This window comes from Lithobates pipiens, unplaced genomic scaffold (genome assembly GCF_037356315.1).
Source record: "Lithobates pipiens isolate NorthernLeopardFrog02 unplaced genomic scaffold, aLitPip1_a1.2 Scaffold_19, whole genome shotgun sequence".
Taxonomy (NCBI): Eukaryota; Metazoa; Chordata; class Amphibia; order Anura; family Ranidae; genus Lithobates; species Lithobates pipiens.
In genome coordinates this window covers 470,586,276-470,613,355 of record NW_027507764.1, presented here as the reverse complement: position 1 = coordinate 470,613,355, position 27,080 = coordinate 470,586,276, and positions in this window count along the sequence as shown.

Here is a 27,080-nt window from a genome sequence, read left to right as displayed (position 1 = left end):
TGACTGCAGTGATCATTTATTTTCTGATCACTGCATTTAGTGTCAGTTTTGACAGTAAAAACTGTCAAGGCACTTAGTGTTAGGTCCAGGGTAGCCCCCTACCCCCCCAATAAAGGTTTAACCCCCTGATTGCCCCTAGAGTTAACCCTTTCACCCCCTTTTGCCAGTGTCACTAAGAGATTGTTTTTATGATCGCTGCATTAGTGTCACCGGTGCCGCTAAGTAGCTAGTTATTTTTTTAGGTTCACCGCCGGGTTTTTATAGCGCTAGGTACCCCGGTATACTACCCAATAATGGTTTTAACCCCCTGATTGCCCCTAGTTAACCCTTTCACCCCCTTTTGCCAGTTTCACTAAGCAATCGTTTTTCTGATTGCTGCATTAGTGTCACTGGTGCCGCTAAGTAGCTAGTTATTTTTTCAGGTTCACCGCCAGGTTTTTATAGCGCTAGGTACCCCGGTATACTACCCAATAATGGTTTTAACCCCCTGATTGCCCCTAGTTAACCCTTTCACCCCCTTTTGCCAGTGTCACTAAGCGATCATTTTTCTGATCGCTGCATTAGTGTCACTAGTGTCGCTAGGTAGCTAGTTATTTTTTTAGGTTCACCGCCAGGTTTTTATAGCGCTAGGTACCCCGATATACTACCCAATAAAGGTTTTAACCCCCTGATTGCCCCTAGTTAACCCTTTCACCCCCTTTTGCCAGTATCACTAAGCGATCATTTTTCTGATCGCTGCATTAGTGTCACTGGTGCTGTTAGGTAGCTAGTTATTTTTTTAGGTTCACCGCCAGGTTTTTATAGTGCTAGGTACCCCAATATACTACCCAATAATGGTTTTAACCCCCTGAATGCCCCTAGTTAACCCTTTCACCCCCTTTTGCCAGTGTCACTAAGCGATACTTTTTCTGATCGCTGCATTAGTGTCGCTAGTGTCGCTAGGTAGCTAGTTATTTTTTTAGGTTCACCACCAGGTTTTTATAGCGCTAGGTACCTCCATATACTACCCAATAATGGTTTTAACCCCCTGATTGCCCCTAGTTAACCCTTTCACCAGCGATCACCGTATAAGTGTCACTGGTGACGCTGGTTAGCCAGTTAGTTATTTAGGTTCCCCGTCAGGTTTTTATATAGCGTCAGGGACCCCCATATACTACCTAATAAAAATTTGAACCCCCTGATTGCCCCTAGTTAACCCTTTCACCGGTGATCACCGTATAAGTGTTACGGGTGACTCTGGTTAGTTAGTTTTCTTTTTATAGTATCAGGGCACCCACCATTTATTACCCAATAAAGGTTTAACCCCCTGATCACCCGGCGGGTGATATCAATTAGGTTTTAGGGTCAGGGTCTGCGTTGCCCCAGGCAGCGCTAGGTTAGTGCCAGTACCGCTAACACCCATGCGCATACACCTCCCGTAGTGGTATAGTATCTGAACAAATCAATATCTGATCTGATCAGATCTATACTAGCGTCCCCAGCAGTTTAGGGTTCCAAAAAAACGCATTGTTAGCGGGATAAGCCCAGATACCTGCTAGCACCTGCGTTTTGCCCCTCCGTTCAGCCCACCCAAGTGCAGTATCGATCGATCACTGTCACTTACAAAACACTAAACACATTACTGCAGCATTCGCAGAGTCAGGCCTGATCCCTGCGATCGCTAATAGTTTTTTTTGGTAGCGTTTTATATTTAAATCCGGAAGGCAGTGCTTGATTTTCGGGGTCCCGTATGTGGCTAGACTTCCAAAAAGTCCCCCACATGTGGTATCCCCATACTCAGGAGAAGCAGCAGAATTTTTTTGGGGGTGTAATTTCACTTATGCCCGTAGCATGTGTGAGCCATATATCATTTAGTGACAACTTTGTGCAAAAAAAAATAAAAAATTGTAATATTCCTGCAACTTGTGGCAAAATATAAAATATTTCATGGACTCAACATGCCTCTCAGTAAATAGCTTGGGGTGTCTACTTTCCAAAATGGGGTCATTTGGGGGGGGTTTTCTGCTATTTTGGCATTTTATGGCCTTCGAAACTGTGATAGGTAGTGAGGAGTGAAATCAAAAATTTGCACCCTTAGAAATCCTGAAGGCAGTGATTGGATTTCGGCGTGCCGTACGTGGCTACACTCCCAAAAAGTCCCACATATGTGGTATCCTTGTACTCAGGAGAAGCAGCAAAATATATTTTGGGGTGCAATTCTACATATAACTATGGCATGTGTGAGCAATATATCATTTAGTGACAACTTTTTGTAAACTTTTTTTTTTTGTGCCATTATTCAATCACTTTGGACAAAAAAAAAAAATATTCAATGGGCTCAACATGCCCCTCAGCAATTTCCTTGGGGTGTCTACTTTCCAAAATGGGGTCATTTGAGAGGGGGGGGGGTTGTGTTATTTTGGCATTTTATGGCCTTCGAAACTGTGATAGGTAGTGAGGAGTGAAATCAAAAATTTGCACCCTTAGAAATCCTGAAGGCAGTGATTGGTTTTCTGGGTGCCGTACGCGGCTAGACTCCCAAAAAGTTCCACATATGTGGTATCCCCGTACTCAGGAGAAGCAGCAGAATATATTTTGGGGTGCAATTCCACATATAACTATGGCATGTGTGAGCAATATATCATTTAGTGACAACTTTTTTGTAAACTTTTTTTTTTTTTGTCATTATTCAATCACTTGGGACAAAAAAAAAATATTCAATGGGCTCAATATGCCCCTCAGCAATTTCCTTGGGGTGTCTACTTTCCAAAATGGGGTCATTTGGGGGAGTTTGTACTGCCCTGCCATTTTAGCACCTCAAGAAATGAGATAGGAAGTCATAAATTAAAAGCTCTGTAAATTCCAGAAAATTTACTCTAGTTTGTAGACGCTATAACTTTTGCGCAAACCAATAAATATACGCTTATTGACATTTTTTTTTATTAAAGACATGTGGCTGAATAAATTTTGCACTAAATGTATGACTAAAATTGAGTTTATTAAATTTTTCTTATAACAAAAATTAGAAAATATCTTTTTTTCTCAAAATTTTCGGTCTTTTTCCATTTATATCGCAAAAAATAAAAATCGCAGAGGCAATCAAATACCATCAAAAGAAAGCTCTATTTGTGGGGAAAAAAAGGACATAAATTTCGTTTGGGTACAACATTGCATGACCGCGCAATTACCAGTTAAAGCAGTGCAGTGCGAAATTGTAAAAAGACCTCTGGTCCTTAGGCTGATAATTGGTCCGGGGCTGAAGTGGTTAAACAAGGTTTAATTTTGATAAATGTAAAGTTATGCACTTGGGGAAATAAAAACATGCATACATCATACATTCTAGAGGGAGTACAACTGAAAAGTCAATAATCGAGCAGGATCTGAAAGTCCTGGCAGATCAAATTTTATTAACAGCATACAATATCAAGCTGCAGTTTCTAATGCATGCAAAATACTTTTTCTATTAAAATAGGTACGGATTCCAGAGCAAGATAGATGTAATCTTTCCCCTGTACAAGGCATTAGTAAGACTTCATCTAGAATATACAGTTCAGTTTTAGGCTCCAGTTCACAAAAAGGATGGTGGGAAACTAGAGCACAGAGAAGGGCAACCAAACTGATAAAAGGCATGGTGAAACTCAGTTATGAGGAAAATACAGCTGTAATGAATTTATTCCTTCTTGAGAAGAGGAATTTAAAGGGCTATTAACCACTTAAGGACCGCCGCATGTAGATATACGTCAGCAGAATGGCTGTACGGGCACGTGCTTGCCTTCCAGCGGGTTCCCGCTGGCTGCAGCGGTCCGTTTCGCTTCAGGAGCGATCCGGGTTGAGGGGATGGCCATTGGTTTCTGGCCATTCCCTCTCGATCGCTCCTGGCGAATGAGAAGCTTCCCCTGCCTGTGTAGTGTAAACACAGGCAGGGAGGAAGTGATGTCACTCTCCTCGGGGCGGTCTTTTTGACCGGACTGCGAGGAGAGGACATAGTAAGTGTGCACCAACACTACACTGACGTAGGTACACATAGGCACACAAATAGCCAGTTCGTTATTTAGGTTCCCCGTCAGGTTTTTATATAGCATCAGGGACCCCCATATACTACCTAATAAAGATTTTAACCCCCTGATTGCCCCTAGTTAACCCTTTCACCAGTGATCACCGTATAAGTGTTACGGGTGACTCTGGTTAGTTAGTTTGCTTTTTATAGCATCAGGGCACCCACCATTTATTACCCAATAAAGGTTTAACCCCCTGATCACCCGGCGGTGATATCAATTAGGTTTTAGGCTCAGGGTCTGCGTCGCCCGAGGCAGCGCTAGGTTAGTTCCAGTACTGCTAACACCCACGCGCAAAGCATACACCTCCCGTAGTGGTATAGTATCTGAACAGATCAATATCTGATTTGATCATATCTATACTAGCGTCCCCAGCAGTTTAGGGTTCCAAAAAAACGCATTGTTAGCGGGATCAGCCCAGATACCTGCTAGCACCTGCGTTTTGCCCCTCCGTTCAGCCCACCCAAGTGCAGTATCGATCGATCACTGTCACTTACAAAACACTAAACACATAACTGCAGCGTTCGCAGAGTCAGGCCTGATCCCTGCGATCGCTAACAGTTTTTTTTTGGTAGCGTTTTATATTTAAATCCTGAAGGCGGTGCTTGGTTTTCGGGGTCCCGTACGTGGCTAGACTCCCAAAAAGTCCCCCACATGTGGTATCCCCGTACTCGGGAGAAGCAGCAGAATTTATTTTGGGGTGTAATTTCACTTTTGCCCATAGCATGTGTGAGCAATATATCATTTAGTGACAACTAAATTAGTAATAGTTTGTAATATTCCTGCAACTTGTGGCAAAATATAAATTATTTCATGGGCTCAACATGCCTCTCAGTAAATAGCTTGGGGTGTCTACTTTCCAAAATGGTGTCATTTGGGGGGGTGGGTTTGTGCTATTTTGGCATTTTATGGCCTTCGAAACTGAAACTGTGATCGGTAGTGAAGAGTGAAATCAAATATTTGCACTCTTAGAAATCCTGAAGGCAGTGATTGGTTTTCGGGGTGCCGTACACGGCTAGGCTCCCAAAAAGTCCCACACATGTGGTATCCCCGTACTCAGAAGAAGCAGCAGAATATATTTTGGGGTGCAATTCCACATATTACTATGGCATGTGTGAGCAATATATCATTTAGTGACAACTTTTTGTAAACTTTTTTTTTTTGTGTCACTCAATCACTTGGGACAAAAAAAAAAAATATTTTATGGGCTCAACATGCCCCTCAGCAATTTCCTTGGAGTGTCTGCTTTCCAAAATGGGATCATTTGGGGGGGGGGGGGGTTGTACTGCCCTGCCATTTTAGTACCTCAAGAAATGAGATAGGCAGTCATAAATTAAAAGCTGTGTAAATTCCAGAAAATGTACTCTAGTTTGTAGACGCTATAACTTTTGCGCAAACCAATAAATATACGCTTATTGACATTTTTTTTACTAAAGACATGTGGCTGAATACATTTTGCCCTAAATGTTTGACTAAAATGGAGTTTATTCGATTTTTCTTATAACAAAAAGTAGAAATATCTTATTTTTTCAAAATTTTCTGACTTTTTCCTTTTATATCGTACAAAATAAAAATTGCAGAGGCAATCAAATACCATCAAAAGAAAGCTATATTTGTGGGAAGAAAAGGACGCAAATTTCGTTGGGTACAACATTGCATGACCGTGCAATTACCAGTTAAAGCAGTGCAGTGCGAAATTGGTCCTTAGGCTGACAATTGGTCCGAGGCTTAAGCAGTTAAAGACTTTTTTTTAACAAACATATCATACACACCTGCTCTGTGCAATGGTTTTGCACAGAACAACCTCTTCTCAGGTCCCTCACCGGCTCTCCTAGCCCCTCCCTCCTGCCAAGTGTCCCCAGAGCAAACAGCTTGCAATGGGGGTATCCAAGCAGCCTTGATTCCGAACTGTAGCTGTACGTGTCCATTCAGACACAGAGCCATGGCTTGACCCTGTCCCCTCTCTCTCCTGATTGACTCAGTGGCTGTGATTGAGCCCCCCGCAGAGTCGAGGCTATAGTGCACATCACTGGATAAAGATAGGGCTCAGGTAACTATTAGAGTACATATGAATAAATAAATGGTCCATTCAATGGTTTTTAAAGCAGAATTTTGCCTATTTCTGGCAGGTACCTGCTCCCTCTTCTCCTGGAATCGCCCAGCAGAAGTTCGTCTTCCTCCCTTCCTGAACGAAACCTCCTTGGACAAGTCGCAGGGGGTTACCATTAACAGTGTGCAGCGCAGCTTGTGCATGTGCAGTTGGGAGCTGGCTGTGAACCCGCAAGGAGTCACAGGCTGCTTTCTACAGTAAACATGCCGGCGCCAGGGATCTAAAAACTGGTATAGAACTGACTCAGGTGAGGGTAATGCTAGATTTCTGGACAGGTAAATGTCCTTTTCTAAAAGTCAGCAGCCACAGTGCTGACTGAAGAACCTCTTTTGTAAACCTACATAAAAAAAAAAAAACCTGCAAGACAAAGGCATAATGAGCTAGTATGAACTACTTACCTTAGATCGAAGCTCCTGCAGCGGTTCCCGGAGTTACTTCCGGGTATCACGGGCTCCGGCGCTGTGATTGACTGGAGCCACGATGATGTCACTCCCGCACATGCGCGTGGGAGCCGCCAGTAACGGAACACTAACTGAAGCAAGGACACATGAGTGCCGTTGCTTCAGTGCGCATGTGCCGATGAAGTTGGCACATGCAGATACAGGGGATATTTCCTAAATCGTCCAGGTTTAGGAGATATCTGGGGTAGCTACAGGTAAACCTTATTATAGGCTTACCTATAGCAAAACGTGGTTGTAAAGGGTTTACAACCACTTTAAGGTCATTGCAAAGGGCAAAGGAGAATTATTTGTGTCTGGAGGATATGAGGTTTAATCTCCACATACAGAGAGGCTTCTTTACAGTGAGAGCTGTGAAAATATGGCATTGGTTACCTCAAGAACTGGCTCTAGCCAACTCAGTTAACTGTTTAAACAAAAGCTGGATGCATTCTTAAACACATCTAACTGGATTTTACCATGTATAATAAAAACACCAGAGATCTTTGAACTAGGGAATATTTGATTATCTTAGGGATTAAGAAAGTATTTTTCCCCCTGTTGGAGTAAATTGGACCATGCTTCATAGGGGGTTTCTTGCCTTCTTCTGGATCAAATGTGGATATAGGGTTCTGTTGTATATTTTCTATTCATTAAGTTAAGTTGAACTTGATGGTATTTTTTCAACTTGACACAATACTAAAGTACTATCTAACTTTCGCTTTGCCCATTCTGGATAAAATGACAGAGCATTTTTAAAGGGTTAACCTTCCACCCATCACATTGTGCCTTGGTGCATCCAATAGCAACCTATGTTGTCGGAAAATTGCATGACAACTGACTGTGTATGGCAACTGCTTGTATGTATATATAATAATCTTATAAAATTAATTATGCATAAATTAAATAAAGCATGAAGTACAATATTGATATTTGCTGAGCTCAGTTTTGAATGTTATAAACATCTGTCTTCTCAACCTCATACAAACTAAAGCGGTTGATCAAACAAACAGCATAGATCAGTGGGTCGCCTAATCACTATGAAATCATTGTCATCTTGGCAGCATGTTCAAGCTGTTTCTAAGTGGTTACATGAAACATGCATATAGCACATTCTTATAAGTATTGTGGTAGGAATCCCATCTATACACTCTAGTGGGCATCTTGAGAATAGCAAATTTAAAAGAGATTATTCTTCTGTTTATGTTACCTACTGAAATGCAGCATGTTTTTTTATTTTTTTATTGTAGTTTTATTAAATGTTTTCCAGAAAGAAAATACAAGCATTTTTGGAAAAAAGAGCATTGCAAAAGAAACAATAGTGCACAAAGCAGAACATTAAGTCCAATGAATGGAATATATATGAACACTGAATAGAATATATCACTAATTAAAACTAGAACATTTGAAAACTAAAAATGAATTAGAAATATACACCAGGGGTTGAGGATCAGTGAAAAGGAGATATGGAAAGATGAGGATTTGTTGTCAGGCAGTGTTGTCAAAGACTAAGACCAATCAAGACACGGGGGGTCCATACTCAGATTGGTCCCAAGGATCCCATATCTTGTTGAACCGGGCCACGGCATTGCCCACCAGAGCAGTCATATATTCTATTCTCTGAATCTCTGAGATTTGTGTAGGAGTTGGGATCGAGTAGGGGGCATAGAGGATAACCAATATACCAAAATAGTTCTCTTAGCCGCAAATAAAATATATGAGGCCAGTTTCTTTAAGGATTTTCCTATATTAGGGAAGGGAAGACCCAAAAGACAATGTATCGGGTCCAGTGAAAGTGTTATGCCGCGTACACACAGTCGGACTTTCCGGCAGAAAAAGTCAAACGGAATAATTTTATCAGATATTCCGATCATGTGTGTGCTTCAGCAGACTTTTTTTTTTTTTAATTCTGATGGACCTAGAAATAGAAATTTTTTTAATTCTTTCCGAAGGAATCAATTTCTATCGGGAAAACCATTCGTCTGTATGCTGTTCCGACGGACCAAAAATGACGCAAGGGCAGCTATTGGCTACTGGCTATTGAACTTCCTTTTTCTAGTCCCATCGTACGTGTTGTACAATCGGACTTTGGTGTGATCGTGTGTAGGCAAGTCTGTTTCAGCGGACTTGCCTGTTAGATGTGCCAGGGGTTGAGTTGGGGTTGAAAACCCCCCACCAAATGCATGGTGGAATAACCAGGCGCCTCAAGAGTCCTTTTTGAAGTGAAAACAACTTCCTCAGAGCTTTCATCCAGAGTATCATAGGTCAGTCTGTTAGGTGGGTGAATAGCTCTTGATGTAAATTTAAATGAGCCCCCAAATCGAATATGTGTCTCCTGAACCATGACTACATCTGCCCCAGAGGCTTTGAATTCTTTGAGTTTCAACCAACATTTGTTGATGGAATTTAGACCTTTTCCATTATATGACAGGATTTTTATCCGCTTGCTGACCAGCCGCTGCAGTTTTACTGAGCGAAATTATGTTACCTTACGTCACTTCGCCTTTTGGCCACTAGGGGAGCATGTTCAGCACCAGGGGCACGTGCACCTGCAGCATGCGCCCAGTGGGCACGATCACCGCCAAGCACCTGTGATCGCTCATGATAGATCGAGAACTGGGATGTGTGTGTGTAAACACACAGATCCTGGTTCTTTCAGGGGAGTAGAGACAGATCGTATGTTCATACTAAGTATAAACACCAATCTCTCTCTCCTCCCAGACAGTCCCATCCCCCTACAGTTAGAACACACCTAGGGAACACAGTTATCCCCTTGGTCGCCCCCTAGTGTTAACCCTTCCCTGCCAGTGACATTTATAAAGTAATTAGTGCATTTTTATAGCACTGATCGCTGTTTAATTGTCAATGGTCCCAAAAATATGTCAAAAGTGTCCAATTTGTCTGCTGCAATATCTGAGTCCGATAAAAATCGCAGATCATCATCATTACTAGTAAAAAAATAAGAAATGCCATAAATGTATCCCCTATTTTGTAGACGCTATAACTTTTGTGCAAACCAATCAATATACACTTATTGCAATTTTTTAAATCAAATCGGCCTAAACTGAGGAAAAACATTTTTGGATAAAAAATGTGGGGTATTTATTATAACAAAAAGTAAAGGATATTGGGGGTTATTTACGAAAGGTAAATCCACTTTGCACTGCAAGTGCATTTTAAAGTGCACTGAAAGTGCACTTGGAAGTGAAGTCGCTCTAAATCTAAGGGGTAGATCTGAAATGAGTGGAAGCTCTGCTGATTTTCTCATCCAATCATGTGCAAGCTAAAATGCTGTTTTTTATTTTCCTTGCATAGCCCCCTCAGATCTACAGTGACTTTACTTCCAAGTGCACTTTAAGTGAACTTTCAAGTGCACTTGAAGTGCAAAGTGGATTTAGTAAATAAACCCCATTGTGTTTTTTTCAAAATTGTTGCTATTCTTTTGTTTATAGCGCAAAAAACAAAAACTGTGGAGGCGATCAAATACCACCAAAAGAAAGCTCTATTTGTGGGGAAAAAAAGGACGTAAATTTTGTTTGGGTACAATGTCGCATGCCCGCGCAATTGTCAGTTAAACCGACGCAGTGCCATATTGCAAAAGATGGCCTGGTCATTGAGCAGCCAAATCTTACGAGGCTGAAGTGGTTAAAGCCATAACCACTGTGACATTGGGGTGATTAGCTCAATTGGTAGATGCATTTTTTAGTCCACATCAGTCAGGCGTGTATGGTTAAGGGCCTGGTAGCCCACGTTTATTAGAAGAAAACAAAATATTAGTCCATCCAGTAATCCCACGCAGGGGTCCAAGCTTAAATTAAATACAGCAAAATCAGAACGAAAATGCTAGCCCACCTGGCTACTCTTCAGCAGTACTGCTGCTATAGGTACTTGCCCGTCCAACAAACTGCTTGGACGCACACAGCTTCCAACCCTTCGACACACAGCACACGGCTCCTTGGACGCACACAGCTTCAAGTCCTTCACACAGCTTTGGACATGCACAGCTTCAAGCAGCAAGCTGCTCACACACCACCATCCTACACAAATCCCCTCATTATATGGGCTGTGTGCAGCTGGGCACACACCCTGCTCGCTAGCCTCAAGACCCGGACACAGGGTTGGAGATCCCGTCCCACTTATAACTCTCAGGGATCTCCAAACTACAGAATCCCATCTGGAGCTAGCAAAACCTGGAGAAAACTGACAGAGCAGTTTTCTCCATTTAAACTCTACACTCTGTAGTCCTGCAGTCCGCAGATATGCAAACTCTGTGTCTCCTTTACCTCTAATTTCATAGGGACAGAGCCTCGCTCTGTCACATATCCCCCCCCTTTGTTTCGATCCGGAGGGAGGAACACCAGCACCCATCATGATGGTTGGGACACCTCTGTGCTGGCTGTCAGCCACGTAGGCCCAACCCTTTTTCCGGGTGCGCTTCCAGGAACATTCCCCCCTGGATCTTAACAGGTTCCTATATTGTCCTATACTCAGCCTTCCTCTTCTTTTGGGGTCCCTGGGCTTATTCACTTTTCTTGGGGGAACTCTGCCTTCCTTGAGCCCTCCTTTCAACTTACAAATACCCATTTTACCCTTCACCATCTGTATTTCAGGTTCAAAACAGTTTCTCTTGTTACCCATGGCAACCAAATCATTGTTTGCAGAACGAACTCTTAACAGATCACAGCTTTCCGTATCATCAGTGCTTTCCAAATCAGTGTTTGTTAGAAGAAGACCCGAGGAGGGACTACATCCGACGGAACCATAGCACAGCTCCACCTCACCCGTTGTCCAACACTCCATGGGTACCTGTTCTAACAAACTACCCTGACCTAAGCATAAACCATTTTTTCCAGGTGTACACATTACATTGTTACGGCAACCAACATTAACACTTTCTCCCATAGTGTCTCCGGGCACCTTAACTTGTACCCCTGGGCCAGTGACAGAAAGCATCTCTGCTACTGCTGAGTCCATTCTGGGCCCTTCCTTCTCATGAGGCCTAGCGGGTAAGGCAGTATCTGCGCCCTCTACTGACCACTGCTCCGCCGCACCTCGGACCACACCAGCAGATATTTTTCTAGTCACCGCCCCAGGCGGAGAGACCTCTGATATCTCAAGCAGTTCTCTCGCGTGCCTTCCATACCAATCAATAACTAGAAGTACGCTCACAGAGAATCTGGAGATCCTGTGCCAAATGGGTAACCATTGGTCCCACCAATTCCACTGTTGGTCATGGTTTCCCAGCACTGCCTGTACCACCTGGCTCCACCCATTGGTGCTACGCAGCACCACCTGATCCAACTGTGGTGGAGATACCCAAGTATACAGCAAGTTCATTTTTACCAACTCTAGCATTTCCAGTAAGGTTTTGGTCATCTCTAAACATCCCATGTCTAAACACCAGAACTTTCTAGGGTCTTTTACCCTGTCCAAGACATGGAGGGGCTCAGCGACTGCAGGTTGAGAGGGTGAGACATTTGAAGAGACCTCATCCTCCTTGGAGGTACTCATCATCACAGACTGTTTCTCCCCTGGAGAGCTGTCAGACACATGTCTCACACTTATCCCTTCTGCACCAGTGTTGGTGAGCCTCTGCAGGTCATTACAAGTCACACTATCACTTTGATACTCAATATCATTTAGCTGTGGAGCTGTGGACAACACATCTGCGATGCCAGTGCCCTGAACTGTTTCTTCAGAGGGGAGGGCAGCAACCTTTGCAGGGACCAGGACGCCCTCAACCACCAGCGGCTCTGCGATCCCCCTGTCTGGCATAGCAGTTGTGTCCACACCCTTGTTATTTAAGCTAGCCTTACCCAGCATGGCTAGCAATTGTTTGGCCCAGCTGTCCCAGTCCATTGTGGTTCCACCATGGGTGTTCCACAGCGTTGCATCACCTGCTGTAGAAAGCCGCACAGAAACCTGGGATTCATTAGCTTTAACTGCACATTCCTCACTTCTATATACATCATTTTGTGACACCATACTTTTATCAACGTTGCATTGGGGTGATGCTTCACCTAAAGCTTGGTGCAGCACACCATTTTGAACACCTTTTTCTGGTGGCACTACAGACACATTCAGCTTTGTACCCTCAACTTTTGCAGGCTGAATTAACCCCTTGCCCACTGGGCTACACGTAGGGTTGTGGGGCTGCGCCCACACTCTCTCTCTATGTGGCTCAGTCGTAACATTACAGGAAACACATTTTTCAGCATTATAATCACCAATCACATCACATTGGTCAACACTATTGTCAGCATGACCATCAATATTCTCATTATGTGTTGACATAGCTACTGCTTTTGTGGGTTGTCTATGAGCCACCATAACCTCTGAGCAACTCTTCACAGCACCCGCTCTCTGTAAAGGGGCACTTTTGCCTATTTGGGCAGCTCCATAGCTGACCTGGGAAACTCTCTGCTCCAACACTGCAAGCTCCTTGGAAGTTTCCCTGGGCAACCCTGCAGCAGCTGTCACTAGGGAACATGGTACCAGCACTGTTTTGGTCACCCCTAGCTCAATTTTCCCAGCCATCTGCTGGATCATAGCAGGCATATGCAGAGTCCCCATGTCCTTTTCAGTCTTTAGCCCTGCGTCTAGTTGGGCTTTACGCTGCGCCTCCCCACTGCTCTGGGTAGCACAATGCAGAAAGTCTATGTCCATTTGTACTGCGGATCTCCCCACTGGACTTACTCCCACTTCACTGGGTTCAGCAACAGAAACTGAAACAGTCTTACCAGTTCCTGCAGCTGATGTCATAGCCTTCACTTAAGTGCGTTGTCTCACTGGTGTGGTGTCTCTATAGGCTGACTCCCCCATGTGGCCATGGAGCAAAACTGCAGCCTTTCTGAACCCACTGACGACCCCTGTAGGTAACACAGGATCCTTGTTGATAGGGGTAACTGCAGACTTGCGCTCCAAAGCTGGTTGGCTATAACTCATGCAGGATTCAGGCTGATGTATTCTCCTTTCGGGACTGACCCCTTTGCCTAAGCGGCCATGACAGAAAACTTTACGTTTCTCTGGATTTCCAAATCCTAGGTCTTCCGGCGACACTTCTCCCGTCCTGGAGCATTGCTGGCGGCCCGTGATACGATGGAACTCTCCTCTAAGAAGGATTTCCTCTTTAAACTTGCTGTAGTCATCCTGGTCCCCATCCATCAAATGGTAAACCGACCGGAACTCTATCCGCAATAAGGTTTGCAGCAGTTTTGGCCACCGGTCCCTAGGCCATTTTCTCTTTACAGCAACTTTTTCAAATCTTACAAGGAAGTCTCCCACCTCCTCTGTAGGCAGCATGGGTTGCACATAGTCAGAGGCCAAGATCTCAGCCCCTTGCAGTGCACCCGACTCTTTGCGATTCCGCTTGAACCATTCATTCGCTGTCTCACATGTCACTGGCCCCTTTTTACTGGTCCTACAAGGTGGAGACATCTTCTCAGGCCATGCTGAGCTCACTTCTTGGCATCTCCTCCATGACTGGCTCTCACTCGTTGCCATTGGATACCACTTCTGAGGACACAGCTGATCACAATCATTAGTAGATGAGCTCCAGAATTCATCAACCTCCCATCCAGCTTGGTTATTCCACAAACATTCCTGTGACAATGCAGCGCAGAGGCCTCCTTGCGTCATTCTGTGGCACCTTTGGGCTCAGGCTGCCAGGAACAACATCCTCTTTCACTTCTCCTTTAACTCGGGGTGACATGATCAATTTACCCCAGATCACAGCAATGTCAGACTCAGACAAATTCTCTGGTGTGGCTGGGGCATGTGGTGAAATACCCTCTAGCCACAATAGCCGCTCCCTGGCTTTAGCAAGGATTGCTTCCTTTTTTTGCTTTGACCGTCCCATCCTTGCAATCACATGCACACAGCAGCTTGTAACAGTTCTCAGCAGAGAAAGAAAAAAAAATAAAAATCTGATGTTTGATTCTTCCTTCACAGGTACACAACCCGCATGCAACACAGTCCATCAAATAAACGTATACGCAATGCTGTTCGCCTGGCTGCCACACACAGCTAGCAGTAGTTCCTGATGCGACTCACCATGGAGCAAGGACCCGGATTCCACCGTCTACATGCCCGCATTCGAGCACCACTTGCGACATTGGGGTGATTAGCTCAATTGGTAGATGCATTTTTTAGTCCACATCAGTCAGGCGTGTATGGTTAAGGGCCTGGTAGCCCACGTTTATTAGAAGAAAACAAAATATTAGTCCATCCAGTAATCCCACGCAGGGGTCCAAGCTTAAATTAAATACAGCAAAATCAGAACGAAAATGCTAGCCCACCTGGCTACTCTTCAGCAGTACTGCTGCTATAGGTACTTGCCCCGTCCAACAAACTGCTTGGACGCACACAGCTTCCAACCCTTCGACACACAGCACACGGCTCCTTGGACGCACACAGCTTCAAGTCCTTCACACAGCTTTGGACATGCACAGCTTCAAGCAGCAAGCTGCTCACACACCACCATCCTACACAAATCCCCTCGTTATATGGGCTGTGTGCAGCTGGGCACACACCCTGCTCGCTAGCCTCAAGACCCGGACACAGGGTTGGAGATCCCGTCCCACCCATAACTCTCAGGGATCTCCAAACTACAGAATCCCATCTGGAGCTAGCAAAACCTGGAGAAAACGGACAGAGCAGTTTTCTCCATTTAACCACTTGCCGACCGCCGCACGACGATATACGTCGGCAGAATGGCACGGGCAGGCATATGGGCGTATATATAAGTCCCTGCCTGCCCGCGGGTGGGGGGCCCGATCGGGCCCCCCCCCGGTGCCTGCGGCGGTCGGCATTTCTTCGAGAGCGATCCGGGATGAGGGGGCGGCCATTCATTCATGGCCACCCCCTCGCGATCGCTCTCGACGAATGGAAATCCCCCGTGACATCACTTCCTCTCCTGTAATGTAAACACAGGAGAGGAAGTGATGTATTCTCTCCTCCGTGTCGGTATTTTCCGTTCCGACACGGAGGAGAGCGGATCGGTGAGTTGCACCAACACTCTACACACACAGTAGAACATGCCAGGCACACTCACACCCCCCCTTTACCCCCCGATCACCCCCCCAATTACCCCTGCCCCCCAGTCACAGTGACACCAATGTCATTTTTTTTTTTTTTTTTTTGCATTGGTGTCATTTGTGACTGTAATAACTGTTAGGGCAGTTAGAGTTAGCCCCCTTTAGTTCTAATGTACCCCCCTAACCCCCCCAATAAAGGTTTAACCCCGTGATCACCCCCCGTCGCCAGTGTCACTAAGGCTGGGTTCACATTGCAGCGGTTTATGAGAACGAATGTGATTCGCACCGCACTGCAGTGCAAATCACATCCGATCTCTGTGCGATTCGAGTTCAGCCATTCGCCGCACCCGCCGCACCCGCCACACCCGCCGCACCCGCCGCAAATTCGCACGGGACCCTTTTTTTGGCCCGCAGCAGAATCGGATCGCATGTGTGTTCACACCATGCGATCCGAGTTTGCAGATCGCACTGCGATATGCGAACTGATCTGGGGGTGTCAGTAACATTTCACTGACACTCCCAGCAGTTCGCATAGGGCAGTGTGAACTGCCGCCGGGAGGCATGCGATGCGGGAACCCGCCGCGGATTCGCGGCGTTTCCGCATCGCTCCAGTGTGAACCCAGCCTAATAAGCGATCATTTTTCTGATCGCCGTATTAGTGTCACAGGTGACGCTAGTTAGGCAGGTAGGTATTTAGGTTCGCCGCAGCTTTTTATAGCGCCAGGGACCCCCATATACTACCGCATAAAGCCCCCTGATTGCCCCCTAGTTAACCCTTTCACCAGTGATCACCATATAACTGTTACAGGTGACGCTGGTTGGTTAGTTATTTTTTTATAGTTTCAGGGCACCCGCCATTTATTACCTAATAAAGGTTTAACCCCCTGATCACCCGGCGGGTGTCATTTGTGACTAATAACTGTTAGGGCAGTTAGGGTTAGCCCCCTTTAGTTCTAAGGTACCCCCCTAACCCCCCCAATAAAGGTTTAACCCCGTGATCACCCCCCGTCGCCAGTGTCACTAAGGCTGGGTTCAGATTGCAGCGGTTTGAGAACGGATGTGATTCGCACCGCACTGCAGTGCAAATCACATCCGATCTCTGTGCGATTCGAGTTCAGCCATTCGCCGCACCCGCCACACCCGCCGCACCCGCCGCAAATTCGCACGGGACCCTTTTTTTGGCCCGCAGCAGAATCGGATCGCATGGGTGTTCACACCATGCGATCCGAGTTTGCAGATCGCACTGCGATATGCGAACTGATCTGGGGGTGTCAGTAACATTTCACTGACACTCCCAGCAGTTCGCATAGGGCAGTGTGAACTGCCGCCGGGAGGCATGCGATGCGGGAACCCGCCGCGCATTCGTGGCGTTCCCGCATCGCTCCAGTGTGAACCCAGCCTAATAAGCGATCGTTTTTCTGATCGCTGTATTAGTGTCACAGGTGACGCTAGTTAGGCAGGTAGGTATTTAGGTTCGCCGCAGCTTTTTATAGCGCCAGGGACCCCCATATACTACCGCATAAAGCCCCCTGATTGCCCCCTAGTTAACCCTTTCACCAGTGATCACCATATAACTGTTACAGGTGACGCTGGTTGGTTAGTTATTTTTTTATAGTTTCAGGGCACCCGCCATTTATTACCTAGTCTCACTAGTGTACCCCTAAATTTAGGGGTGTCTACTTTCCAAAATGGGGTCATTTGGGGGGGGGTTTGTGCCATCTTGGCATTTTATGGCCTTCAAAACTGTAACGCCCTTAGAAAGCCTGAAGGCGGTGCTTGGTTTTCGGGGCCCCGTACGCGGCTAGGCTCCCAAAAAGTCCCACATATGTGGTATCCCCGTACTCAGGAGAAGCAGCAGAATTTATTTTGGGGTGTCATTTCACAAATGCCCATGGCATGCGTGAGCAATATATCATTTAGTGACAACTTTGTGAAAAAAAAAAAAAAAAAAAAAAGTTTGTAATTTTCCCACAACTTGTGGCAAAATATAAAATATTCCATGGACTCAACATGCCTCTCAGCAAATAGCTTGGGGTGTCTACTTTCTAAAATGGGGTCATTTGTGGGGGTTTAGTGCCATCTTGGCATTTTATGGCCTTCAAAACTGTAATAGGTAGTGAGGAGTGAAGTCAAATATTTACGCCCTTAGAAAGCCTGAAGGCGGTGCTTGGTTTTCGGGGCCCCGTACGCGGCTAGGCTCCCAAAAAGTCCCACATATGTGGTATCCCCGTACTCAGGAGAAGCAGCAGAATTTATTTTGGGGTGTCATTTCACATATGCCCATGGCATGTGTGAGCAATATATCATTTAGTGACAACTTTGTGAAAAAAAAAAAAAAAAAAGTTTGTAATTTTCCCGCAACTTGTGGCAAAATATAAAATATTCCATGAACTCAACATGCCTCTCAGCAAATAGCTTGGGGTGTCTACTTTCTAAAATGGGGTCATTTGTGGGGGTTTTGTGCCATCTTGGCATTTTATGGCCTTCAAAACTGTAATAGGTAGTGAGAAGTGAACTCAAAAATTTACGCCCTTAGAAAGCCTGAAGGCGGTGCTTGGTTTTCGGGGCCCCGTACGCGGCTAGGCTCCCAAAAAGTCCCACATATGTGGTATCCCCGTACTCAGGAGAAGCAGCAGAATTTATTTTGGGGTGTCATTTCACATACGCCCATAGCATGTGTGAGCAATATATCATTTAGTGACAACTTTGTGTAAAAAAAAAAAAAAAATTTTTTTTTGTCATTATTCAATCGCTTGAGGCAAAAAAATAAAATATTCAATGGGCTCAACATGCCTCTTATCAATTTCCTTAGGGGGTCTACTTTCCAAAATGGGGTCATTTGGGGGGGTTTTGTACTGCCCTGCCATTTTAGCACCTCAAGAAATGAGATAGGCAGTCGTAAACTAAAAGCTGCGTAAATTCCAGAAAACGTACCTTAGTTTGTAGATGTGACAACTTTTGCGCAAACCAATAAATATACAATTATTGACTTTTTTTTTACCAAAGACATGTGGCTGAATACATTTTGGCCTAAATGTATGACTAAAATTGAGTTTATTGGATTTTTCTAATAACAAAAAGTAGAAAATATCATTTTTTTTTCAAAATTTGCGGTCTTTTTACGTTTATATCGCAAAAAATAAAAATCGCAGAGGCAATCAAATACCATCAAAAGAAAGCTCTATTTGTGGGAAGAAAAGGACGCAAATTTTGTTTGGGTACAACATTGCATGACCGCGCAATTACCAGTTAAAGCAGCGCAGTGCCAAAGTGTAAAAAGACCTCTGGTCATTTACCAGCAAAATGGTCCGGTCTGAAAGTGGTTAAACTCTACACTCTGTAGTCCTGCAGTCCGCAGATATGCAAACTCTGTGTCTCCTTTACCTCTAATTTCATAGGGACAGAGCCTCGCTCTGTCACACCACCTACTAGTAGTAAGCATGCATAGGCAACACAAAACAGGGATACCCCTGTGGTGTATGATAGCATTTGGAATCATGAATCAAAATGATATAAATGATACAAGAAAACATAGAAAAACTGTCCAGTAAAACAGCCAGTAGTGTATAAATCAAAGGTGAATTTGGCCAAAAAATAAAAAATAAAAAATAAATGTGGTAGGCCTGAGATGGGGTCCAGATCCTAGATGGGGCAGATGGGGTCTTCGGTGTCCAGGGTGGTGGTAGCAGGTCCTCAGCAGGGAGTGGAGGGAGGCCCAGGTTTTTGAGGAAGGTGAACCTTCCTGGAGATCATTAAGAACATGCTCCTCTCAACTTTCAGAACACTCAAGGGGAAATGGGAAACTCCAATAGTAAGGGATCTTATGAGATTGGAGATAAGTGGTGATGGGTCGCAGGGAGCGCCTTTTAGCTAAGGTAATAGGAGAAAAGTCACTGAAGATTTGTATCCCTTCACCTTTATATTCAATATGTGAGTGATTGAGGGTGGCTAGAGTAAGGGCCTCTTTGCTGTCGTAGTAGTGGAAACGTACCATTATGTCACTAGGTCTAGATTCAGTGGGGAAAATGTTATTGTCACTCACATTTTCTGAGACACCACATAGATGCAGGTTTTGACATCTTTCCCTATTTTCAAGATCCTCTTGGTGTAATTTAAGTTGAGACATAGGGGGTTATTTACAAAAAGCAAATCCACTTTGCACTGGAAGCTATGCTGATTTTATCATCCAATCATGTGCAAGCTAAAATGCTGTTTTATATTTTCCTTGAATGTCCCCCTCGGATCTACAGTGACTTTACTTCCAAGTGCACTTGCAGTGCAAAGTGGATTTGCCTTTAGTAAATAACTCCCATAGTGTGTTTGAGGGAAGAGATATCCTTCTCTAGAGCATGTACATACTGTATCATGTCGTCAAACTTAGTCTCTAGCATGTCAGTATCTTCCCGCTAGCTGGTCAATTTGTCTCTGTAGTTCCTGAGAAATCTTTCCCACTTTCTGAGCTATATTGTGGGTTAATTGTTGTAAAAGAGCCTGTAGTTTTACATCCAGCAGCTCATGAGTTAGTATAGATTGTATAGCAGGGGCCTGTGAGGAAGGCAGGGTCTGTGTGTTGGCTTCCTCTGCCGCATCAGTGCAATCCTGTTTGTCCCGGGGTGGCCTGTAAAAAATTGAGGCCAGGCCTAATCGGGCTGTAGCTCGGACTGAGAGTAGGGGGCGGGATTTTGGTACCCGATTTTCACCATGAGGTGTGTGGGTGTTGTGTGGGCTTCGATCTCTTACCCTTGGGCTTGTGGAGGTCAGCGATGCAGAGAGAAGAGCGGCGCTGGACCGGGAGCTCACTCAGTGTGCGTCCACCAGTGCCAGAAGCCGCGCATGCACCTTGAAATGCAGCATGTTAAAGCACTGATATTAGAAAACTATGTAGAGTTGCATATATTTATTAGTTGGATTATCTTAAATACACTCCTAACCTTAAAGTGATAGTAAACCCAAAAGCAAACATTTATTATATTGCAGCTCACCAATTCTTAGATGTGACTGCTGCATTAGGGTTTTTTTTTTAAGATATCTTTCTCCTATTTTAATCAGGTGATCTGGCCAGTAAGTTTTTTTTTTTTTCAGAAGAACAAACTCTCTTCCAGATGTATCAGTTTAAAGGGAAGAGATGAACCTTTAACACTGGACACTGGTAGGGGTGCTTACAATTATCAGCTTGGAGCACTGAACATCACAGTGTGGACTTTTAGTTATCACATTTTCATTGATGAGTTACTGCTTTTTGGGACATTTATATGAAATTACTAAGATCATTTCATGATTATACTGTATATCACCGTGGTGGACATATATGATTTTGGTATGATCGTTAATGATTATATATTAATGTGGAGGAATATTGTGTAATTAATTTTTTGTCCCATTCAGATAGCGCCACCCTATTTTTTGGATTGTTTTGGTTAATCAGTGTTACATTTGGCGTGCACTGTTACTTTGAGTAACTGCTCAGTTTATTTATCATTTTTATCCATGATGTAGTCATTTTATCTTTTAATGATCAACTTTTATTTATTTATGTAAAATTTTTATCCCTAAAGGAAAAAAAAACAGTTTGCTGTAACTGATTATAAAGTATGAGATGGAGTTAGGCTTCAATTTGTTTGTGTACTTAAATCTGCTAGTGCACCCTAGTGCTCCCTGTGTCATTCATCCAGAGTGCAGGCACTCTAATACAAGAGGTGTTTACTGGCTAGATCACCAGGTGAAAACAGAGGGGAAAAAAGCCTAAAAAAAACCGAATGCAGCCACCACATCTAATGATTAGTAAGCTGCATTTTTGGTTTTAATACCGATTTAAGGCTAGGTTCACACTATTGCGAATTGAATGTGGGTTTCACCACATCCAATTCGCATTTCAGGAGACTGTGACTGGCTTTCAATGGAACTGGTTTAAACATCCCCAGGAGGGCTGCCGGGCGGTTTGCAGAAGAGTCCTGTGCGTCTTCTGGTCCATTTCAGATCCGAATTCAGCCCAAAATTCTGGCCGAAATATGAAATGAAACAGTGAACAGGGACCCACCGGACATCTGCTGTGAGCCGTTCTGTACAGCAGTTTGAACCCAACCTTAAGCTCTTCCAGTACCAGACCTCAGTTTTATGCCCCAGTTAGGCCACTTCAATGTATCGCCTATATGACCACATATGGTTGTGATGGCACAGCAGTGTAGAACATGTGGTACAAACAGCCTGCGTCCAGAGCTATTATTGTTTCTTGTGCACTCTTTGCAAAGTTTGTGTTTTATTTCATGAAGTTTGTTTCATGAGACACTACATTAAAGTGTAGCTCCGTATTTAAGTGTTTTTTATTAGAACAAGCAGCCTAAAGAAACATTGTAATATTTATAATTTTGTTTTTTGTTTTATCCTTTTTTCTATTAGTATTTTCCCCATTTGCTCACTCATTTCTAGATGAAACCTTTACTTTTTTTTATCAGATGCAACATTTTTTGTGGCTCTCTGAGTTCTTGAAGTCCATGCTCTGTATTCTTTAGGCCGCATTCTAACGAGGCGGATCCCCTTCCACAGAGTCCGACTCTGTCCGCCAACTCGGCAGGAGATCTCTCCGTTGATCTCCGCTGAGCCAGCGGATGACAGGTCCCTCTCTGCTCACTGAGCAGGGATGGGCTTGTTGAGAGCCGCTGGTTTCTATGGAGAGATCGGATGAAAACTGACAGCATGTCTGTTTTCATCAGATCTAATCCGATCCGTAGGGCTATCCGTCCGCTTTTGGCGGATTGTACCGGGTCGGATGTTAGCGGACATGTCACCACTGACATCCGTCGCTCCATAGACTAGCATCTTCGCGCGAACATTCAAACACCGTTAAAGTCTATGGGACTTGAACGTGAGAAATCAAAGTGTGAATTTTAAAGGCTAATATGCAATTTATTGTCCTAAAAAAAAAGTGTAAAGTGGCGCGTGCTCCCCATGTTTAGAACAGTCCCTGCACAAAATGTCATTTCTAAAGGAATAAAAGTAATTTAAAACTGCTTGCGACTGTAATGTAATGTCAGGTCCGACAATATGGATGAAAATTATTGAGAAAAACAGCATGGGTGAAGCCCCAGCCCATTATCTGGTCACTTGGGTCTTGTATAGATATTAAGGGTAACCCTGCACCCAAATTATAAAAGAAAAGGCGTGGGGCCCCCAGGTCCTATATACTCTGAACAGCAGTATACAGGCAGTCCCCAGGTTACAAACAAGATAGGGACTGTAGGTTTGTTCTTAAGTTGAATCTGTTTGTAATTTGGAACAGGTACATTTTTTAAGTGTAGCTCCAGCCAAAAAAAAAATGTTTTAAGCTTTTTGGATAACATAGGGAAGGGTTATCATCACCCCTGTAATATTTGTTTTGCTGTCTGTGCCCCTGTTCAGAAGATTTCACCTCACTTTCTGTCCCAATGACAATTGGATTTTGAAAATTTGGGTTTTTTAGGGAAACAAGGATTGGTGATAAAGCATCAGTGGAGACACCTTTTTCCCATATTAACTCTTACAGGAGAGAATTTAACTTCCAAGGGGTAGACTTCCTCTCACTTCCTGTTGTCTCCCTCGATTTGTAAGTAGGAGTCATTTGTAAGTCAGATGTTTGAAAGTAGGGGACCACCTGTATATACTATACGTCCTGCCCTATATACTCTGCAGAAATTTGGGCCTTAGGTGTTGGTGGTACCAGAACACTGTAAGACCTCAGAGGTACTCTTGGTGAGCACTGGAACAGGCCCTGCTGTGAAATATTATATCAAGAATTGTAATTACATGCCACTGTTGAACAGTGGCAGAAAAATTGGGCCTTTGGTGGTGGTGGTGGTGCCACAACACTGTAAGCCCTCACAGCTACCCTTGGTGGGCATTGGAACTTGCCCTGCTGTGAAATATTATATCAAGAATTGTAATTACATGCCCCTGTTGAACAGGGGCAGACAAATTGGGCCTTTGGTGGTGTCGGTGGTGGTGATGACACAACACTGTAAAGCCTCACAGATACTCTTGTTGAGCACAGGAACGGGCCCTGCTGCAAGATAATACAGCAAAAATCGTAATTACATGCCCTGTCAAACAGGCCCGAAAAAATTGGGCCTTAGGTACTGGTGCTGGTGCCACAACACTACAACCCCTCACAGATACTCTAGTTGAGTGCAGGAATGAGCCCTGCTGCAAAATAGTACAGCAAAAATGGTAATTACACGCCCCCTGTTAAACAGGGGCAGAGAAATTGGGCTTTAGGCACTGGTGGTGGTGCCCAGAACCAAAAATGTTCTTAGAAGCTATCAATAGGAAAATTTAGGAGCAATAGGATAGTCACTCAGCATCAGCATAGGCAGTCTTCAAGGGATCTCACATTCATAAAAAAAATTAATCGGTTACATCAGCATCAGGTGCTTGGTAGCTGGTGATCCAAGACTGATTCATTTTTATGAAGGTGAGCCGATCAACTGAGTCTGTGGAGAGGCACACTCTGTAATCGGTTATGAAGCCTCCAGCAGCACTGAATGTGCGTTCAGATAGAACGCTGGATGCAGAATAGGCCAGTAGCTCAATTGATTTGACGATTAAAGTGAAAAAAAAAAATGAAATATTCCTTTAAATATCGTGCCTGGGGGGTGTCTGTAGTATGCCTGTGAAGTGCCACGTGTTTCCCGTGTTTAGAACAGTCCCTGCACAAAATGACATTTAACGGAAATAACGTCATTTAAAACTGCTTGCGGTTTTAATGTTATATCTGGTTCCTGCAATATGGTTGAAAATCATTGAGAAAAATGGCATGGGTTGCCCTCCCTGCCCATTACCAGCCCCTTTGGGTCTTGTACGCATATTAAGGGGAACCCCGTACCCATATTAAAAAAAGGAAATGTGTGTGGCCCCCAGGCCCTATATACTCAGAACAGCAGTATACAGGCGGTGCAAACAAGACAGGGACTGTGTAGGTTTGTTGTGTTAAGTTGAATCTGTTTGTAATTTTCAACTGGTACATTTTTAAAGTGTAGCTCCAGTCAAAAAAACTATTTTTAAGCTTTTTGGAAAACATAGGGAAGGGTTATCACCCATGTATAATTTGTTTTGTCGTCCATCTTTTTTGATCTCACTTGCTGTTGTCTCCTTCCGTTTGCAAGTAGGAGATGTTTGTAAGTTGGATGTTTGAAAGTAGGGGCCTGCCCTATATGCTCTGCAGAAATGGCGGAACAAGGTGTTGGTTTTGCCACAACATTGTAAGCCCTCAAAGTGACTCTTGGTGGGCGCTGGAGCGCCCTGCTGTGAACGATTATATCAAGAATTGTAATTACATGCCATTGTTGAACAGTGGTAGAAAAATGTACCTTTGGTGGTTGTGGTGCTGGTGCCACAGTTACTCTGGGTCGGCACAGGAATGGGCCCTCCTGTGAAATATTATATCAATAATTGTAATTACATGTCCTTGTTAAACAGGGGCAGAAAAATTGGGCCTTAGGCACTGGTGCTGGTGCCACGACACTGCAACCTCTCCCATATACTCTAGTTTTAGTGCAGGAATTAGCCCTGCTGCAAAGCATTGCATCAAAAATTGTAATTAAACGCCCCTGTTAAACAGGGGCAGAAAAATTGGGCCTTATTCACTGGTGCTGGTGCCACGACACTGCAACCTCTCCCATATACTCTAGTTTTATTGCAGGAATTAGCCCTGCTGCAAAGCATTGCATCAAAAATTGTAATTAAACGCCCCTGTTAAACAGGGGCAGAAAAATTGGGCCTTAGGCACTGGTGCTGGTGCCACGACACTACAACCTCTCCCATATACTCTAGTTTTATTGCAGGAATTAGCCCTGCTGCAAAGCATTGCATCAAAAATTGTAATTAAACGCCCCTGTTAAACAGGGGCAGAAAAATTGGGCTGATGGCATCACCCAGAACCAGAAATGTTCTTCCAACATATCAGCGGAGGAGGAAGAGGATAGACAATCAACATAACAGGACAGTCACTCAGCATCAGCATAGGCAGTCTTGAAGGGATGTGATATTTCAAAAAAAATTATTTGGTTACATCAGCTTCAGGTGCTTGGTAGCTGTGGGTGATCCAAGACTAATTCATCTTGATGAAGGTCAGTCGATCAACTGATTCAGTGGACAGGCGCACCCTGTGATCGGTAACAAAGCCACCAGCAGCACTGAAGGTGCGTTACGAAAGAACGCTGGATGCAGGACAGGCCAGTAGCTCAATTGCATACTGTGCAAGCTCTGGCCAGTGATCCATCCTCAAGACCCAGTAAGCCAGAGGATTTTCAGTGGGAAAGGTGTCTAAGTCTGACCTTGCCCCTAGGTATTCCTGCACCATGTAAATCAGACGCTGGCGATGGTTGCTGAAACCGATCATACATTGGGGCTGCGGACTAAAAAATTGTCTGAAAGCATCGGTCAGACGGCCACCTTCTCCACCGCTCCTTCTGACCGATGCCTCAGCAACACGTTGTCCAGGACCAGGAGTTTGTAACCTCCCAGTCTCTGGGAACGCATTGCACAGACCTTTCTGCAAGGCCTCCCGGAGATGTCTCATCCTCTGCTCCCTCTGCGATGGCAAGATAAGGTCGGCAACCTTACCCTTGTACCGTGGATCAAGGATAGTGGCCAGCCAGTAATGGTCCCTCTCCTTGATCCGAAGAATACGAGGATCCTTCCGCAGGCTTTGCAGGATCAGGGAGGCCATGCAGCGTAGGTTAGCTGAGGCATTCGGTCCGGAGTCCTCTGGGTCACTAAGGACAACATGATCCGCAGCTACCTCCTCCCAGCCACGTACAAGTCCACGGGTTTCTTGGGACTGTAAATCATCCCTACAAGACTGCTGCTGCTGCTGTTGCTGAGTGCCAGCCTCCACCTCCATGCTGACACAATCATCCTCCTCCTCCTCCTCATCCTCTTCATGTGTGATGGGTGGCACAGCAGGAACACTGTCTGGATAAAGGGGGCCTTGAGAGGCAAGGAAGTCCTCCTCTTCCTGCCTCTGTTCTGCCTCAAGTGCCCTGTCCATTATTCCACGCAGCGTATGCTCCAAGAGGTGGACAAGAGGTACAGTGTCACTGATGCATGCACTGTCACTGCTCACCATCCTTGTGGCCTCCTCAAACAGTGACAGGACAGTGTATGCATCCCTGATCATGCCCCACTGGCGTGGTGAGAAAAAACCGAGCTCTCCTGACCCTGTCCTGGTGCCGTAGTCACACAGGTACTCATTGATGGCCCTCTGCTGCGTGTGCAGCCGCTGCAGCATGGTCAACGTTGAGTTCCACCTGGTGGGCATGTCACATATAAGGCGGTTCTTGGGCAGGTTCAACTCCTTTTGGAGCTCAGCCAGCCGAGCACAGGCATTAAATAATCGGCGGAAATGCACACAGACTTTCCTGGCCTGCTTCAGGACATCCTGTAAGCCCGGGTACCAGGTTAAGGACGTGAGCTACACAGGGCACATGGGTCA